At 35.6% G+C, this 21213-nt stretch overlaps 1 long non-coding RNA gene and 1 pseudogene across 3 annotated transcripts in view; one reads left to right on the top strand and one right to left on the bottom strand.

Annotated features, from left to right (window-relative positions):
• Positions 1-21213, top strand: part of LOC120613241 (uncharacterized) — a 99698-nt gene that overhangs the window by 43369 nt on the left and 35116 nt on the right. The window lies entirely within an intron of this gene.
• LOC120613661 (uncharacterized) lies at positions 13050-13168 on the bottom strand (annotated as a pseudogene).

Raw genomic sequence — 21213 nt, 5'->3', positions numbered from 1 at the left:
GCATTTTAAATTTTGACATACATTTATCTTGGGTTTTTAGTGGAGTGTTCACAAATACTTTCCAGCTTCGCGTGGGTTATTGACTTTTAAATGCTATCATTCAATTTCCCCCTAGCTAATCTCTATAGATTTTTCAGGTTTAATTTCTAAAATTAAATAACTGGCATAGATTTTTGTTTCATTTTGCTTTCTCTCTCCCACTGGTATGCTTGATTTAATTGTTAGCATCGCAAACATTTATAGTAGAGCCTGCACTGTAAGGCACTATGCAAGGGGATAGGGACCCAAAGAAGAACATGGCATCACTATTGTTCTCAAGTAGCTTATAATCAAGACGGGGAGATAAGATATCACATGGAAAGATAAACAATGATAGAAAGTCGTATGTGCTAGGTGACAGAAAAATAATATAAATGAATACTAAGGAATTCAGTGATCGGAGTGATTATTATGGCCTGGGTTAATCAGAGAAAGGAGAGTAGAAGCAAACACTCATTGAGTGTTTATTATGTTCTAGCATTTTCCATGTGCCATTTTTCATTATTTCATTATTTCAAGAGACCGGTGAGGTTTATATTGCTACCTCTTTTTCAGAATGGTTAAACTAAGACTCATGTTGGTCAAAGAGATAGCCCCAAGAGCTAGTAAATTGCAGATTCAGGATTTGAAATGAATAATTATAGTGTTTGGAAAGTAGAGTCTAGGAGAAGTGGGAGATTCTTACGGGGTATAGCAGAGAAAAAAGTTTTGATGATAAAGACCAGACTGGGCAATGCTTTGAATGCCAGCTTCTCAGCGTGTGCTTAGTGCATAGCAGAAGACCATTTTAATTTAAATATTCTGTGTTACTTTAGAAAGATGGCTTGTCTCCTAAAATAGTCTCGTTTTGAACAGGAATCTAGAAGACACCTTCTATATATGTTTTGCCTCGATATTACTGGTCTGTATCTATGCTACAGAAATATGGCATAAGTGTACAAAGATGTATCTAGAAGGTGTTTATGATAGCATTGCTTATGTGGTAGAGACCGGCTATATGCTCACCAAGCTTTCATTCGCTTCCTGAGTACAAACTCAACAAAATTTCTAGCCTTCTTGGTGGGCTACATGTCTAGTTATCGCCAGAAGAACATGAATAGGAGAAATAAATCACTTTCAGTTCGAGGCGGCGAAGAGTGGTGTGGTGTGCCTGTGCACTTTCTCTCTCTTCCTCTTGTGTGCTTGAAGAAGGAAGAAACCCAATCTTTGAAGGACCGCGTGTCCTACTGACCCATTGGACTGTGACCTTACGTCAGCCATAAGCCTTAACTGGGTTAAACTGTTGAAGTTTCAGCATTTTTCGTTATAGCCCTTAGCCCATCATAATGAATAGAGTCTGATGTCTGTCTAGGGGACTGATTTAGTGAGTTGAAGTACTTCCATCATATGGACTACTGTGTGGCCGGTTAAAAGAACTGGGTGGATGTTTGGAATGATCATGGAAACATCCTCAGGCTACTCTGTTAAGTATGAAAAGCATTTTACAAAGTAATATATATAATATCCCACTTACGAACACCTGCCACCTCGCTCTGTGTGTGCATATGCGTGTGAACACGCGCACAGGGAAATGGTTGAAAGGACACTGAATTGGACAAGGGGTCCTTCACATTTTGCCCTATGTACTTGATTCTTTGACTTTTAATAAGGAAAATGTGTGTATGACTTTTATAAAGAAAAAAGAAAAAAATCCGTTAAGACATTTTTTACAGGCTCGTTGTAAGCTTCAATTAATATAATAGTTGTAAAAATTCTTAGGAGAAAGTGCTAAATAGATGTGAGAGTTTTATTATGATGAACCTCTTCACACGTCTGTTGTTAAGATGTCTATTTAGGTCCCTGAAATGTAATTTTTTTGTATCATAGGAACATTTTAAAAGTTGCGGGTTGCTAGGCTATCTTAGCTGCTCAGTAAAGAATCGCTGTGACAATTCGAGATGGTTCCCGTCTCACGCTTTCTGCCTCACTCATTCTCTTATTTCATCTAGTTCTTCTAGAGATAAAATATTATTAGGGGGAGGGAGAGAGTTCTCTTTCTTTTGAGAGTAGCAGAGGACCTTTTCCCCAATTAAATAAAAAGATTCATAAATGGAGTGAAAAGGTGTCTGCACGGCAGTAATTTTCAGCCCTCTGCTTTGCGGAGAGAGGTAGTAGAAAAGGAGAAGGTGATAAGGTCAGAAGGAGCACTAAGTATTTCTAGCTGATAAGGCGAGCTGAAGGCAAACTGAGGTTGTCTCTTTGATTATCTTGAGTTAATTCAAAGGCATCGCTTTTGGCTTTGTTTGCATGGGTCTATAGTAGACCTCACGTTATGGCTAGATGTGTCCTACTCTTAAGTTGGCCTTTCTGAGGTGACATAGGGAAACAGTTGAAATGATATTGAATGCTTCTGAATGTCAGAATCCCAGCGTTATGTGATCTCTGAAATTTGCATTCAGCCTACAAACCCACCAGGTCTTGCGGAATTTTGCCCTCTGAATGCACAGCTGAGGATCTGGCTAAAACTCAAGAAAACTCATGTATGGATCTGTGTTTTCTTCTCTGCATAGCTCCTTCATCTCTGGCACCCTGTTTAGCACATTTCTACTGTCTCCCCACCTCCCTCCCCGCAAATCCAATATTTATATTCTACTTCTCTGTGAGGCAGTTTGAAAGTGTGCCCACCACAAAAGCCAGCGTGAGAGTAAAACTTACCTTACATGTTTTGTTTCTCTCTAAGATCACGGTCCCTTGCTTTATTTTATGTAATGCTTGAAGCTTTTTACTTCATATATCTGTCCTGTTTATCATTATTTCCTGCAGGAGTGTGAATCTGATACCTATTACCACGTTATGGCTGAACTTCCATAGAACAACTGGAAGTCAACCATTGTTTTTCCTTATGCCTTTCTCATGTGTGAATGTGATACAAGGAACGTATGCATCTTGTTACTAGTGTGGAGATGAATCTAAAACCTGGGAGAGGTCAAGGCCAAAAGATATTGAGCCTAAGATGCTGGATCAAGCTAACCTTGAAGAATACCCTCTCTTTGGATTTCTAGTTATGTGAAGATATAAATGTTTTCATTGTTAAACTTGATTTAAATTACATTATCTGTTACTTGCAGGCAAGTTGTTTTAACTGATATAAGCCCACACATATATTTTTTAAATTAAAATTTAAATCATGTTGTATAGCAAAAGAACATTAATATTATTTTTTGAACTGACTTTTTTATGTGCTGTACATATTAAAGAAATGCTTCATTGGCTGGGGCCAAATACAATAGAGATTTTTCATAAAATTACCTTTTTTACTAATTTATCCCTCAATGCTTTTAACATTTCACAAAATATTTATTTAACACTCTGTGAAGCATTAGGGATACAATGGTGAAAAAAAAAAAACCAAAATAATGCATGAGTTTGTGTCTCTAAGCACTTATGTTTATGTATACCTCCAGGAAAGTCTAAAAATATTGAAAGAAAATGTCAAAAGGAGTTAATATTGTAAGAAAGAAAATGTCAAAAGGGTTGTACGACTATAGATTATTCTCACGATTTTTCTCTAGTGTTTGAATTTCAAAAACACTGATACTTATAATACAATAGTGTGTATCTGGTACTGTCATAAATAACATGTTAATTTTCTCTTTATTTTTACAAGAAAACATAGTAATTATATTATTCCCATTTTACTTATGAGGAATTGAAACTTTGATTTTAACCAAGTCATCTAAGATAAAACAGTTAATAAATAGTGAAGAATATTTTCTAATTACATTTGTAATTAGATTTTCTAATTACATTTGTAATTAGAAAATAACAAGAAAGTTAATTTTCCTTAAGAAAAATAATGATGTCAAAATGTATTCAATGACATGGAAAGACGTCTATAATATGTTAAGTGACAAAAAACCAGTTATAATACCACTGTCTCAGAAAACCCTCATACTATCTATCTGTCACAGTCTGGGGAGATTTTTTGACACTGGACATATGACAAATATTTCTTCTCTTGGGGAAAATGGAAACAATGAATTATATCTTGATACCATAGAAATGTAAAAAAACATACAGTACTTGAGCTTTGTCTCTTGGAATTATGGTTTCTACTTTTTAAAATGATTTTCTTAGGGATCAACCTCCCCCACCCTATTTAACATGAGTATTTTGTACCACCCCAAACTGCTTCTCGGTGCCTCAGTGGAGTCAAGGAAAATAGTTGGGATTGGATGGGACTATCATTCTTCTTTGAAGTAATTTCAAGTTGTGCCTACAAGGCTTGACTATAAGAAACCCCCCTTTTTGCCCAAATATCTGTCCTGGGAAAGGTCCAGACAGTTTGCGTATTTGAAAGAGAAAGTCTCTTCAGCAGATGGCTGAGAAGCAGTTTAGGTAAATGTGACCCAAATATCAGACCTATACCTAGCATGGCCTTGGGTACAAAACAGATGAATGAACCTGTGACTGAGCTCTGCCCCAGTATCCTGAAGCCTCTGTTCCATTGTTTTGAAAAGAAACAGTCAAGGCGGCCTTGATTTTGGCAAGAACCATACTATCTTATTTTTGCTAATCTATATTTATATTTTTTCCTGATGAATGCATATTATTTATGTAATAAGAAAATGTATTATTTTAGAATGATAGGATTGTAGTAGATATTATCTAGTTCAAACTCCTTTTTTCCTTTTCCAGGTGAGTACACTGAGGCCTACTGAGGGTAGATGTCTTTGTTGGAATTGAATAACCATACCGATTTACTAGTACTTTGCTAAAGATTTTTTGCTTTTACACTCTCTAAAAACTTCTTGCTACCTGATTGGATACTTTCTTCATTTTTTTTTTTTTTAATTTTGTAATGGGAAGAATGTGAATAATTCCCAAGTGAGTGAGAAAACTTTAGATCCTAAAAGCATTTTCTCCTTCTCTTCTTCTCCCTACTCCCTCCCCTCCTACCTCCTTCTCCTCCTCTTCCCTTCTCTCTAAGGGGGTTTCACTGTCAGATATTTAACATGAGTATTTTGTATCACTTTCTTCTCTCCAGCTGTAATCTCTAGCCCATCCAGAGACATGCCCTGTGGCTTGGCTTTTCGTGGAGACTGCACTGAAGTACTCTTTCCGTCCTCTCTTGTGAATGAGCTCTTGCAAATGAGGGCTGCTTCTTTTAAAGGGGAATTTATCTGAGTGGTTTACAAACTCTTAAAAACTTTGCAGACGCTGGCTCCTGAAGGGCAAGTACTCTTTGTAAAAATGACATTTTACTGAGTGAGATCTTGGTTAATTTCGCTATTCCTTTTGCTTCTGATTCCTGTTGGCATCTCGATCATGATAGGTAGCACAAGTTGTCTTCTTACAGGGACCTAATTCACAACATTCACTTGTTGTTGTATTCTTCAGAATTTTCTAAATTTAAGAAGTCTTTGTTTTAATATCCGATTTTTCATCTTTTCTAGGTGTATTACTTAGGATTTCTTTTGATTACTAGAAACAAAAAACCTGTCCAAGAGTTGCTTAAACTATGGGTGTGTTTTGGTCACATAAAAAGAAATCCAGAGGCAGTTGTCTGTGTAAGTTCAGTTACTCAGGGTTGTCATCGAATACTGAGTCTCCTTACATTTTCACTTCACAAATGTTAATTGGTTGGCTTTTTTCTCATGCTTGTCAGAAAACCACTGAATTAATTCTGTTCAAAACTGAGTGATGTTTTTGTATTGTGTATTCACTCCTCCTTTAAGAAAACAATGAACGACCAGTAAAATGGTACACAGATTTCAGAGGAGGCTGTTTTAAAAAGATGGTTGACGGACTGTAGAGATTGGTGAGACTTCTCTTCTCCATTCATTCTTTTGCTTTCAGTTTCCATCTAAGCCCAACCTTTGGGCCTTGGCTCCCTATCTGAAGATAGTATGCTAACTAACCTCTGGAGTACTGATGTCCATTGAAAGGTTAGGAACAGAAGTCTGGATCCAAATCAAGCCACTAAATGGGGGCATTTTGGGCACAGCCTGGGTAGTCATGATAGTTAATATGTCTTACAAAATCTTATAATATAGATGTTATCTGGAGCCCCTCTACCCTTTAGAGATCTGACTGAGCAAGTCCTGAACCCACAGTTTTATAGCTTGGGAGAATTCTCACCTGATTTTTGTGGATTCCTGTGACTTTTTTTTTTTTATGTTTAGGTGTACGTGGTTTTTTAAAAGGTGTATAATGAGATGATTTAATATACGTATACATTGTGAAATTATTACCAAGTCGAGTTAACTAACACATACATCACCTCACATAGTTACCATTTTTATGATAATGAAAACCCTTAAAATCTGCTTTCTTAGACAATTTCGAAAGTATACAATACAGTATTACTAACTGTAGTCATGATGCTGTGCATTTGATCTCCAGAACTGACTCATCTTACAACTGAAAGTTTGTGCTCTTTGATCAGCATTCTTTAGGTCTCTCTCTGCTTTGCTGCTTTGCTTTTGAGTTTATGGTTGCTACTCTTTAAAAAAAAAAACAAAAAACAAAACATAAAATTCAAAGATGAAGCCAAATGTTTTTGCCAGCTCTTCAGACAACTCCAATTCAATGTCCTATGAGTTTAATATCTTTGCCAAAGGTTTAAGGGACCATAGAGCCAAGGAGACAGCCTTCCGTCACCTTGCTAGCCTCATGCTTAATACTCTGGCCTTCTGCAAGTCCTCACCTCAGTGGAGTTTTAGTTCAGTCCCCGAATACAGCTGCCCCTGAGGGTCACAGCCTCATCAGACCAGGTTTTTCCCAGCTCCCCCTAAATTTGAGGGAATAAAGCGTTCTGTAAATGGATAAATCCTTCTTATCAATCATAGAGCTTTCAGTTGACTTTGACAGAAGCCAAACTCAAGGTTATTAGGGGAACATGGGAATTTATTGACTTATAACAGTGAATAGTCTAGATGTAACACTGACTTAGTTGGAGTTAGATCCAGGAGCTCTCATGGCCTTTCAAGACTAGGTTTCTCTCTAATTTATTTTCAGTTATTATTATTAATATTATTATTATTATTGGCTAGGTTTCTCTCTGATTTGTTTTCAGTTATTATTATTATTATTATTATTATTAGCATTTTCAAAGCATTAATGTATGACAGTTGGGACTTTTACAAAGTTGGCCTTTGCCACAGATTATTTGCTGACCAACTAACTGTGTGACCTGGAGCAAGTCACTTAACCTGTTAAGTGTTAAGTCTATTAGGTGGGAATAGTATTACTTGCCCCAGAAGATTTTTATAAGATTAAATGAGTTGATTTGTATCTTGCTATTTTTTTTTATTGTAGTAAAATGTACATAACATAAAATTTACCATTTTAACCATTTTTAATTGTGTAATTCAGTGACATTAAGTACATTCACCCATGTTGTACAACCATCACCATTATCAATTTCCAGAACTTTTTAATCACCCCAAACAAAACTCTGTGCCCATTAAACAATAACACCTCCCCGACCCTTCCCTCAGCCCTCAGTGACCTCTATTCCACTTTCTTTCTCTACATAGGTTCTGTTTTTATCGTGCTCTGCTTCCTTGCTACGGTGCCAGGCTTACGTCCTTTAAGTTCAGTGACCTCAGCAGAAAGAGTTTCTTCTACATTGCAGTCATTTTCACAAAAGTCCCAGCTTTGATTTCAGCTGGATCAGCCTGGGTTACATTCCCATCGATAAACCAATCTTTGTGGCCGCTGGGTTGGTTAAACCAGTGATGTACACATTCTTGGATCTTGGTGATGGAGCCATTCCGACTTTTTCATTTAACCATATGGGCTGAAGATGGCGGACTGTGGTCTCCAAGGAAGAATCAGAAAGCTGCTGGAGGTGAGCTGGGGTGGAGGTAGCAGAACAATCGCTGCTGAGCAAAGATCTCAAAGCACTGTCTCATGTCCACGTAGATCAAGTCACCTTTAACCTATGATTATCCAAAAAAAAAAAAAAAAAAAGATACTTTGTGTTTGTTTTTCTCCTAATGGTGAATTGAGCTAATAAAAATAATAATTTGTCACATACAAATAGAAATACAACCTTAATTTTGATTGTTGTTGGGAAGAGGATGCTATAAAAGTTCGCTATTTGAAATTTTTAGAAGAAATAAAATTTTCTTTATTAAATTTATAATTCTATTTTATGGAAGAGAAAAGGAAGAATTAGGAAATAAAGGAGAAGAGGGAGAAGTACATAAAAGGAAGCAGCTATAGAGATTAACAAAGTTCTTTTGTTAGGGAGAAGGAGTGCAGATTGGTAGAAGTAAACTATTCTTGTCTTGAACTTCTGAGTTCGGTATTTTAGCTATTTTTTTTCCCTGAAATCCTTCTATTAGGATCAACATTTAAGTTGCTATTTCCCCTTTTCTGAGTCCATGGCAGACTCCGTTAGTCTATTTTGCCACACTGTTCCTCTGAGTCTGCATGTGGCCTTAGAACATCCTTCAGAAGCGACTCAAGGCAGCCACCATTACATAATTAGAGTTCACACGCAGAATGAAACCTTTTTGCTAACCTGGTCTTAGAAGCTAATTCTGACTGAGTCGTACAGGACTGTGGCCTGGGCTACTCTGGCAGAACCCGGTGCAGCAGAATTACTTTGAGAATGGAATAAAGTAGACCTGAAGTTGGATACAGCCCATGAACTGGTGAATCTTTATTTATGAAATATGATTGTGACATGTATCCTGAGCCACTGTGGGGCAGCTGGAGTATGCCATTCTGGGATCCTGTTAGGAGGCCAGGGGATAGCCAGCATTTCTTGACCTTTCTTTCCCATTACAACTGAATAGCATTCAACTGCCTGATTCTGTAAACTGCACAGTGGTTATTGGTATTTCCTGAACTAAGTAAGCTCTGTTAAAATCGATTAATTTGAAATCAGAGGAAAGAGGATGTTACCAAATTTGTATTTTATTTTGTAAAGAGATTGATTAAATTTTGTAGAAGTTTCCATTTGGAATTACAAAAGCAGCCATAAAAGTAGAAGGCTAAATTTTTTTAAATCAATATTTATTTAGCTGGAGAACAGCTAAAAGAGATAACCAAAAGAAGCCAGAATCACTTAAAAGATAGAAAGAATGAAACCGCAAAATTACTAGAAGTACATAATGAGTCTTTGTTTTATTTTCTTTCTAGTCTTCTGTATTAATTTCCGGCAAATTACACTTCAAGATTTACACTTTGGGTCATGAATACTCTTTCTTCTAAATTATACTTGTTAAATAATATATCAAAGATATTAATCTGATTCTTCACTTACATAAAAATCCACTTACTTTAGAGAAATTATCGTAGAAAACAGAACATGGCACTGTTCTCTTAAAGGTGTGTGACAAGTCATCGATAGTATAAGAAAATTATGTCGAATTTTGCTGGATATCTGTAAGGATATTTTTTAAAAGCCAAAAAATTATTTTCTTTAAATGCTCAATGGTTTTTTATTTCTCAGCTGAATTTGGGAATTGGAGATTAAAATATCAAGTAGCTTTCAAGATTATAGTCTCTGTCATTTTCAGTGATGAAAATACTAGGTAAATGACAAAACACAAAAATAGCTAAATGTTTATACCAGTGGTCAAAGAACAAGCTTACAGTAAATAATGAGGCTGGAAGGAGAAGCATCTCCCTGCCTCCTACTTTTTATGTCCTTGACTGAGTGTGTGTAGAGTAACTCCTATTCAGAAATCAAAAACAATTTAGAAAATTGGACCTTATAATTTTTTCTATGTTGGGTATGTACTTGATTCTTTTTTTTTCTTTAGATGGGTTCTTTGAGAATCATACTATTGTCTGCGTGATGTCAGAGAAAGTTCTCACAGCCAGAGTTTGGACAACTGAGCCCATTCTTACGTTGTGCCTTTAGCTGGGGCTAATCCATCCACGCACCATGTGTTAATAGACAACAAAAGTCCTGGAACTTTGCTCCTTTTCGATATCCTGCTCTATTCTGTGTTTATCTGATTCCTGAAATTTTGGCTTTATGTCCTGTTCGTTTTCTTGCACTTAACCTTGGACACAATATATAATTTGCTTCTTTGTGTGACTCAGTACTGTGCTTAGGGTTTTTTTTTTCTTCTTTTTATTTGTTACTATTTAAGAAAAAAATGTGCCTTAGGGTCCCTTTACTTCTGATTGTATGATTGCCCGAGGCCAGAAGATCCAACTGAGTAACCTGTGAGTTTAGCCTTTATCCAGATGGGCCTGAGTAAACCCTAGCAAGGTGTAAGCAAAGAGATTGCCGTTCCAGGTTCTGAGGGTTCATCACCCTCATTCCCTAAGCACAGACTTGATGAGAAAGATGAATGAGGCTCTCCCCTGAGGACAGGAGTTTCTAAATAATCACTCAGATGTACGTTCCAGATGCCATTGTCAGATATATAACCAATATCTCCATTTGCGTAACTCCCTTGGAATATGAGATCATACAAATATCGTTGCAATTTGGGAGCCCCTTACTTGGAAAAAACAGAAGTTAGAGTGATCTGCAACATCAGCTAAGATTAGAGAGTAAGTTAGGACAGAATGAGACTAAAATGTTTGTAAAGGGTTGGTGATAAATGCGCAGGACAAGGAAGAACCAAGGATTTTGAGCCAAAGCTCAGGAACGGAGAACACTTGGGCACAGGCATCGAATGGCATGTCATATTCCAGAAGCCTAGGCTAGCAATGTGGAATGTAGTTTATGGAGCTGAGAATAATTATCCAAGAGGCAAGATCATGGGGCGAAATGGAAATAATAGGCACTTTGTCCAGCTGAGTTTTAAATGCGGAGAAGAGAAATTCAAATAAGACATAACACGACAACTATTTGGGAAATGAGGTGGGAGTGAGGGGTTTAATATGCTGCGTGGGTCTTGGATATTTCTATAGAATATTGGAGGCCACCTGAATATGAGTTTATACGTCAAAATGTTATAAATCAACAAAGAGAACAAATTACCTGTAATCTGTGCTTTCTGTTTAATTACAGAGAGAGTTATACAGATCTTAAATACTTGTGTGTAAGTAGATAAACATCTAAAAACACTGCAACTTTCTTTGTAGCTCACTTCTATGGAGAAAGTTTGGTGGAGACAGCGGAGGTCAAGAAGAAAAGTAGATAGGATTCAGGGGCTTGATGGGAGATGAAACAGATACAGTTATCCTCAGAAAAATGAAGTCCCACATTGAACAGAAAAAGACCAAAAACAGGTTTGCAATCTGGTATGTAAGAGCATTTGCTTCTGGGAAATTGAAAGACAAAAGCTTAAGTATGTTGGATGTGAGATAATAGTTTTTGGAAGATACCATCTCTAGGGTAGGAGAGAGAAGACAAAATGCAGGGGAGTCCCCTCTTGGAGACCAGATGGTCAAGGGAAAGCAGGAAAAAAGAGTTGTTGGAAAGTAAAGATCTTAAAGAAACCAAAAGGAATCACAAAGTTACAAGACATAGCAACTTTTCGTCCTTACTCGCAAAGGGCCTTTTATTAAAGAAATTGAACATCACTATACCATCAGAAGTGAGCACTCATGAACAAAAAACCTAGTTTGTCAACCCAAACTATCTTTTCTGTCTGTTCATACCATTATTGTTGACCAAAGGGAAAAGTTATTATGAAATAAATAGGAAATGACAGGCGGCGTTCAAAAAAGCTGTTATAATAAGAAAGGAGAAAATGAAAACAAAATAGTTTAGCTGATGAAAACCTCTTCTGCCAAATAACCAAAGCAGAAGAAAACTGTCTCTCAAAATTATTGAATATCCTTAAATAAGTATTTTCAAATATTAAAAAATTCTCAAATTAGAAATTTCAGAAATCAAATGGGCAAAAACAAAAGCAAAACCTCCAGAAAACAGGAAGATGGGAAACGCATTTACTCAACACAGGAAAGACATTGAAGAAAAAGAAAATAATCATCTTAGAAATGAAGTCTAAACAAGGAACTCGGGGGTGAATAGATTCGGCTGAAAATTAAGCAAAGGTGAATGAGAAAAGGCACATAAACGGTCAAGAGAACAAATACAAAATAAAAAAATAGAAGAAGAATCAGAAAAAAAAAAAAGATAGAAGATAGGCACAGAAGACCCAATGTACATAGTTTTTAAAATGCAGGAATCCAGAGAACATGGACTCACACAAATATTTGCTGAGGAATCTTCTAAAGCAGGAGTTGGAAATTCTTTTCTGTAAAGGGCCAGAAAATAAAATTCGTGGGTTTTATGGGCCACATACAGTCTTCCTCTCCTTTTCTTTCTCCTCCTGCTCATCTTCTTTTTCTTTTCTTTCTTAATGTAAATGTATGTGTGTATGTGTGTGTGCACGTGTGTGCACATGTGTGCGTGTATTTTTTTTTAAAACCTTAAAAATGTAAAAACTATTCAAGGAGCTAATGAGAGATCTTCAGTAGAAATATTTTCTTTTTTCCCCATTTCCTGTCCTTAAATCTCTTGGCGAAATTAGTCCAGGCTGTATAATTTCTGATAATTGGAAAAAAAGACATTGCAGTGCATGTCTTTATTCATTAGAATTAGCTTTTGTTTTTTTCTTTTTAAACATTTTGGAGTATATCCAAGATCTCTTTTCTTTCTTTCTTTCACTAAGGGATCTTAACCAATTGTTCTACATTAGCACACATTTGAACACTTATTTTGTGTTGTATAGGAGAATGCCTCTTTTCCAATGAACACAAAGTTCTATGGAAGCAGAAATGGAACATAATGATAATTAACCTCAAACATCGTCCCAATGCCAAACAATTGATAATTGTAAAATTTGGCTATCAGTCCTGTGCTCCACAAATCTGAGTCACTTTTTCTATCAATGTCTCGATTTCGGAGATGATAGTATTTCTATCTTCCTTACAGGCTGTCATTAAAGTTAATAAATAATGCCAATATAATTTTCGATGAAACTTAGAAGCTATCACGCTATAGAAATCAAGGTGTTATTTATTATAAAGTTGATTATTGTTTATCTTCATACTTAAATTATGAGGTGATAGTAATATATAATATAATATATATTTTTTAATGCCTATAGCACCTGGTCTTTCTAGGTGGTCTCCCATCCAAGTACTAATCAGGTCTGACCCTGCTTAGCCTCCGAGACCAGATGAGATTAGGCATGTTCAGGGTGGCATGGCCGTAGTATAATATATTTTAAAATTTAAAATATATCCTTCGGCATATCCTTCAGTCATTGTGTGTGTATGTGTGTATGTTTTAAAGCAATTTCTTACTTCCTGGAAACACAAAATACATGCTTATGGTGTATATTTCCTGTACCAGCCCTAGACTCAGCCATTTCTCTAAGGAGCCCTGTTTCCCTTTTTTGGGGAACAATATTAGAAACTAAGATCTGTCACCAAACATGCTCATTGGTACCGAGGTGATTTTGCTCTTTGGCCCTCAGCTGACAAAGCAAGAGAATATATGGATGTATGCTAACCTGTGTATATATGCATATCTATAAATATTTATTTATAAGTTCACATATAAATATCTAGAAATAGAAATGTTTCTGTGTAACCATCTGTTATGTTAAGCTAAACATGCGTTCATGCTGATGTCCTCCCGCCCCGATTCATTATCACTTGGACCCTTCTAGCCTCTTCCCGTGCTTATGTGTAATCTGGCACTTTAACAGTGAGAAATCTGGCTTCTGCCATCTGCCATCTGTTTATCTAATCACTTAGTTTTAGTATACGTGTGTAGTAATATCAGAATTATTAATCAGGACTTCTGTGGCAAACAACATTATCAACTAGATTATAGTGCTTCTGTGTAGTTTATTTCGGCTTTTATTTTACAGCCTCCACTTATTTTCAAAGTTACTTAGGTCAACACCTTTTCACCTCAATCCCTTCAAGTGAGGTTGTTTCATACATTTGTAGTACAGTTATACTGTTTCGTCACATTCTTGGTTCCATAGTGAGATTCTCCTAACGTTCTAAATGGTTTTTTAAAGATTTGCACATGTTACGTTTCATTCTCCATGCTGTATGTGTCTGTGGGTTTTGACAAATACATAGTATCATGTATCCATTACTATAATATCATACAGAATAGTTTCAATGCCCTAAAAAACCCTCCGGTACTTTTAACACTTCTTCCCAGACCCTTTGTCCCCAAACACTTTGCGTGCTCTGATATATATTTTTTTATCTCTATAGTTTTACCTTTTCTGGTTTTTACGACTGAATAACATTCCATTGTTTGGGTGTACCGGTGTGTTTATCTGTCGAAGGAGAACTTGGTTGCTTCTGGTTTTTGAAAATTATGAGTAAAGCTGCTATAAATATTTGCATGCAAGGTTTTTTTTTCAGGATGTTTTTATTTTTTATTTTCTATAATTTGAAAATGATATGCCTCTGTGTGGTCTTTTGGCGTTTATTCTGCTTGATGTTCTCCGAGCTTCCTGGATTTGTGTTTTGGTGTCTGACATTATTTGGGGGAAATTCTCATTCGTTATTGTTTCGAATATTTCTTCGGTCCTTTTCCTCTTCTTCTGGTGTTCTCATATGTGTATGTTGCGCCTTTTGTAGTTGTCCCACCATCTTTGTATCATCTGTTTTTATTCTTTCCAGTCTTTTTTCTCCTTGCTTTTCAGTTTCGAAGGTTTATATCGAGATACCCTCAAGCTCACAGTCTGTCCTCTGCTGTGTGCAGGAATAAACCCATGAGAGGCATTCTTAATTTCAGTCACAGTGTTTTTGATCTCTAGCATTTTTTTTTTTTTGATTCTTCCTTAGGATTTCCATCTCCCTGCTTACATTGCCTGTCTGTTCTTGTATTCTGTCCATGTATCTATTAGAACTCCTAACATATTAATCATAGGTTTTAAAAAATCCTCTTATGATAATTCCTAAACCCCTGCTATGTCTCATTCTGAGGCTTCCTCTGTCTCTTCAAATTATGTTTTTTTGCCTTTTAGTATGCCTTGTAATTTTTTCTTGCTAGCTGAACATGAACAAGGAACTTCTGTAATTGGCTCCTAGTAATGTGGTGGTAAGGTAGAGGTGGAGAGGGGAAGTATTCTGTGATTAGCCCTGTGATTATGTCTCAGCCTCTTAGTAAGCCTGTGCCTCTGGACTATGAACTTCACAGATGTTTCTCCGTTTTTCCCTCCCCTTAGATAAATGAGAATGGCTAGAGTGGGCTGGAGTTGGTACTGGAACATGTTGGGGCCATTTCAAACTATCTCTATAGTAGACACTTTTCTTTGTAGTCAAAACTTGTGACATTGCCCCACTGATATCTTGAATCACTCATACTCTGCACTAACTTAATCGCCACAGCTATTGTAAGAGCAGCAATATTAATACAGGACTGGCTTCCTGGCCCTACCTGTGCACCATGTTGATCCAATCAGACCTCTCTGAAATTAAGCTATTAAAATTTGGTCTTACTCTTGCTGGTCTTTTGAAATTTCTGCCCTATGGATTACAAAAGCAGAGAATGCTCGGCTGCAGAAATAGAAAGGAGGCTGGAGCTGACTGATACAAATGAGCAGTGGTGAAGATGGAGAAAGAGTCACGAAGATATTAGATTTCTGTTTTTCATTTTTCTCGAGTCCTGACGGCCACATCCATATCCTTAATATAACTCTTCTATTCTATGATAAAGTTTGCTTTAAAAAATGTATGCTACTCTGGTTTGGGTTTTCTCGTTAGCAAAAGAGTTCTAATGTTTCCCAAGGCCCAAGGTATTTACATGAATATTGTCTATATCATTACAAAGTGATGTGTGCAATTTCCAGACCAGTTTTGTCTACGAGAAATAAAGTACTTGTTTTCCATACCTTCTATTTCCCATTTTCTGTGGCCTAGAATGTGGACATGATTGTCCTTGGCAGCTTTAACCTTATACATGAGTACGGCACTCTAAGAAACAGCAGAGCAAGAAGACAGAGGAAGTTGGGCCCTCATATGACTTAATGGACTGTTCACCTACCTGTCAGGGACTGCTGTCTCTGTCTGGACTCTTACAAGAAAGAGAAGAAGTAAACTGCAGTCTTACTGGAGCCACTGTATTTTGCAAGTTTTTTGTTTGAGCTTCTTAACTCGTTCCCTAACTAATATATCATATTTTCATGTTTTCATATTTTAAATGCTTCACATAATCCTTTTATATTTCTATTTTCTCATTCTTACTTTTAATTTTTCTCTTACTATTCTGAAGAAAAATTCTATTTAATTTTTCAAGTAGATATATATTGGTAGTATGTTCCTTAAGCCATTTCATCATGTTATCTTATCTGGGTGTAATATAATTGCCACATCTTTTTTTCTTCCCAAATTCTGAAGATAATTCTGGTGTTTGATTCTTCCAAAGTAATCTATTTCTGCTTGAATTTTTATAAAATCTTATTTTACAATTTAAATTTTAGTTTATATTTAATTTAACTTATTATATGTTAATTTTGCCTAGAATTTGATAAGCCTTTTTGATCTATAAATGTCTATGCTTTATTTTTTTTCCACTTCAGAGTATTTTAATTGTTTCTTTCGAATAAATCTGACAATTACTTCTGCTCCATTTCTTCTGATTTCTTTGTCAGTGGTGATAACTATTCAAGTATTGAATTTTCTCTTTTATTGCAGCTATCATGTTCTTAGAGAATTTCTCCAGATTGTCATTGGTCAAATTTTATGCAGTCTTAATTCTGTACTTTACATGCTCCAATGAATATTTTAATTATTATATATCTAATTGTGCTTTTTTGGAAGGATTCTTTGCATTTTTTCCTCTGACAATTCAATTTTTATCTTGTGTCTTATCTCTTATTTCACTGAGTACATGATTTCTTATCTTTCACCGAGATTAAAAAAACAAACAATATAAACTTTTATTTCTTAGATAACTATTATTTAGAGATAGACATTTCTATGTATTTTTAAAGCAATAGCTAAGTTCTAGCTTATGTGTCTCAGAGGATTTTTATTTTAAAGTTCCCTTTTTACCCATTTCCTTCTGATTTCTCAAACTTGAATGAGGTATTATTTCTCTGGGCCTGGTATTTGTAAAGTAATGTGATAGTTTCACCCTTTGAATTTATGTATTATCCACACCTTTACTGCTAGAATTCCCCTATCAGCTCTTAACCTTACAACTAACTTCATGAGTACAATCTCTAGCATATACCTGGTATATAGCAGACATTCCTTTAGGATGGCTTTTTAGATAGAGTGAGGCATTTCTTCTGCTCTCCGGGTTTTATTCTTAAAGTATGAGGAAATAAATTTATTTCTGGAATTTTTAAAAAATAATTTGAAATTTGGATAATTTGTTATAGATATATGACCAGATAGTATATGACCAGTATAACCTCTAGAGGTTATGCTTCACTCTGATCTAATGGACCTTATTTACCACCAAAAAGTAAGCACCCCCACCTCTCCTGTACTAAGTACTGAGCACTAGAAGTTGTTGCTTCCTGCGTAGATGTAGAAAGAGAAGTAAAAGTGAGCATGGTGGGGGAAATCTGCAGTATTAAATAGTTGACTGGTATGTTATCCAATACATTTTTATAAAACTTAATCGCTGTATCAGAAGTCTTGTCAATGACTATTTTATAACCCATATAAGCTATAATTAGGGGTGGATAGTTCATAAATAATTGATTTTCACACGTTTCTATTGCTCTTATAACTCTCATCTCTTTATTTTTATGGGAAGATAAGGAAATATGTGTCAGTTTCAGCTAGTCAGCATCATCGTGACCTAAATGTTCCAATATTTCACCTCGATTTTGTTTTAAGCCTCTTTATGCTTTAGAGAGAATAGTTCTTATTTTTCGAACTAAACAAAAGATGAATAGATGTGAACTCAAGCTCAAAATCATGCAGAACTGTCATCGGCATTCCCGAAGGTGCTTAATTGCCTGTGGGAAAGACTTGTTTTGTCTGAAAATCATCTGAATGTTCATGAAAATTCATAAAAGTCCATTTTGTGTCTCACTCTGGGCAGTGGGACTATTTCTTAGGCTTCCCAGAAGTAAGTAATCTATGGAAATGGTCACTTAGGGTGACTTTAAACAAATCTCTAAGGCATTATTAAAAATAGAAACTTGTGAAAAATACATACATTTCTAGCAGCTTAATGTAATTCCATTATCAAGATAGTATCCATTCTCTACCTCAAACTTTACAATGCTTTCTGCACAAAAGCTCTAAGGGTATAACCTTTTACAAGCTTTTCAGAGTGTTCCCAGGAACTGAGAAGGTGTATTCGCCCTGGTTTTGGGTGCCACATACAGGTATACCTCGTTTTATTGCACTTTATTCCTTTTTTTTTTTTTTTTTTTTACTGAAATTCAGAGGTTTGTGGCAAACCTACATTGAACGAGTCCATGACTTGTTTTCCAAACAGGCTCATATATGTTGAACCCAGCATTATTCCTAACATGGAATATATTTTTAATTATGGGCATGTGCATTTTTTTAAAGACACTTTGTTATTTACTCATAACTATATTGCGGTAAAATCATAAAAATAACACTATCTTCTTTGCTGCAGAACTCAAAAAGAAACTATGTGACTTGCCTCGTTGCAAATACTCTAGCTTTATTGTGGTGGTCTGGGACAAACCCAGCATCTCTGAGGGGTATGCCTGTATTCATATTGCTATTCTAATCCAGTTATTTTGTTGCAGCATTTCAAATCATGAACTGTTCAACAAAATATCCACTTTAGACTCGGCACCTTTAAAGGAAGAACAGGGACTACTGTGAATCTGCTTCCCAGTTCTCCTCCTCCTGCGCTTCCAGTGTCTTTCTTATTATTCTCACAGACTTTGGTTTCCTGGGAAGGTGATGACTTGTCTTAGTATCTTTGGCTTCTGCGTCTGCTGTTGATCTCAGTTCTAGATTGGTGGTTTTAACACTTGTGCTCCAGAAGTAACTCTGATCTCGCTTTTTGTCTAAGCTGCCTTTGGTTGTGGACTGGTGGTCATCCTGAATTCTATGAAGATTCTTCGGCTTTGCTTTGAAAATCTTGGAACAAACAAAACCATTGAGCAATTCATGTATTCAATAGCATGTGCAGTGTTTAAAGTGTGTATTGGTATTGACCAGTGTGTGTGTGTGTGTGTGTGTGTGATTATATTACAATTTAACAACATGTAGATATAAAACTCCCTAAATTGTGTCCAAAAAATAACTACCATTTAAATAAAAAAAACAAAAACAAAATATAGGAGAATTTTTCCATCATACCTTCCTTTCTGTGACTTCTAAAAACTCAGTGACTTCTAAAAACTCATTAACTTCTTTAAAGACATCAATATTACAGAAATAGGAGCTTTTGCATTCCCAGCTGCCTGGGTTGTCCCAGGATCTAACCCAAAACCACACAGGTATGCATCTCCTTCTTTAAGTCAGGGATTATTAAATAATATTTTAATATTGCCTGAGAAGTAATCCAACTACCAAATCAAAAGTATCATTCGGTAAAGGGAGAGAGGGTAAGAAAGAAAGAGGATTGGATAAGCCTACTTCTCCCTTTGAAATAAGGGGGTTGCTAAGCTTAGATGGTGTCCAGAGACTCATCACGGCATTCTTTTTAGACAACTTACCAATATTTCCTATCCTCATAACAATTTTCACCCTCCATGAAAAACATATGAGGACAAGACAATTTTATATATTTCCTTTATAAAATGTTGATAATATATTCTAAGGAGCAAACGAGTAATGAAGGTGCAGGGGCACAGCGTTTAATAATTGGTGATGTACTATAATTATGTAATGTGATAAATATGGTTATATTAGCAATCACAATATATAAATACATCAAAGTAACATATTGTACACCTTAAATTACACAATGTTACACATTTAATTTATTCAGATAAAGAAGAAAAAAAGAGAAAAATCAGTAACTTTCATCTTGTGCAGTTGCATTTATTATAAATATGCAGTTGCATTTATTACAAATATGCAAGGGGAAAGGCCAAAATAGGGAGCCTTAACCCAGGGAAAAGGAACAGTGACTGGTGGCTAATGACGTGTCTGTTATGAAAGGTAACTATCCCTGTGATTTTAATTTAAATATACATATATGATAATTTTTAAACTTTTTCTATATTTTGCTTTAAGTAAAATTTAAAATCTTTTTTTGCGTACGTTAAAAAACTTCTAATTTTTGCAGAAATATATTCTTTCCGGTTTCATGTTTGGAACTCTTTGGTGTTATATTTTTGATAAGTTAGCTACTTTCTGTTGGATCAACTGTTATTTATTTATTTATATTACGAAATTATCAGTTTTGCTTTAAGATATTTTTCATTTTGTTTTTGCTTAGTCGATCCTTTTTCAGTACTCCTCCTCTCAGTTATTGTGAGTTTCTTCATTTGAATTGATTTATCATTGATCTCCCAACTTTATTACTGTCATTTACTATTAATGTAGCACCAGAGATGTACCTTGTGTTCTACATGGTTGTTAATTACAGATAAGATGGGCAACTGCTTGGGGTAGAACTTTCTACCTTACAATATGAAATTTTCATGGTATCTGCCTTACCCGAATAGCTATGAAAGTCCTTAACTAATGGAGATAAAAGGCTTTCAAGGAAGATTGGTAGTATGATGAGGTCACAAAGTACCCATCGCATGCCGTGGTGATGAGAATGCCAAGTCTAGTATTTACTTACCAAAGAGAAGAAGCGATGTACCTTCTAACCCTTTATGTGTCAGTACGTGTTGATAGGCACACGAAAATATATTTATAGTCTCATATATTTTCTCACCAAATAATAGGGTAGTTAAAAGAAAAATCATTATAGCTCAAAACCCCAGTGGCAGCTAGTAAAAGAAACATAATGTTCGATTTGCAGAAAACTTCCAAGCTTGCTTCTATGTACAGTAAAATGTTTTACTTAGCAAGTAAATCAATAAGGAGAAGGAAACATAACATGAGATAGAATACGTATGCCTAAAATTCTAAAGATGTTCATCACATACATCGGGACTGGAAAAAAACAAAAAGATCTAAATTTGCATCACTCTCTATAATTTGTTTGAAAAAAATTAATTCAATTTTTAGTGCCAGAATTGAATTAAGGTATTTATACATGGCTGCAGTCTCAGTATTTTTCGAAGAGAGCAAATAAAGTCACAACGTAAACCCACCACTTGTAAACGTTTGGCCAGCCTGTCACCACTTTGGCTGTGAATGCTCACCTTCTTTAAGCAG

This window comes from Pteropus medius, unplaced genomic scaffold (assembly GCF_902729225.1).
Source record: "Pteropus medius unplaced genomic scaffold, Ma_sr-lr_union100, whole genome shotgun sequence".
Classification (NCBI taxonomy): Eukaryota; Metazoa; Chordata; class Mammalia; order Chiroptera; family Pteropodidae; genus Pteropus; species Pteropus medius.
The sequence above is the reverse complement of the archived record's forward strand: the minus strand, read 5'-3'. Positions and strand labels throughout refer to the sequence as shown.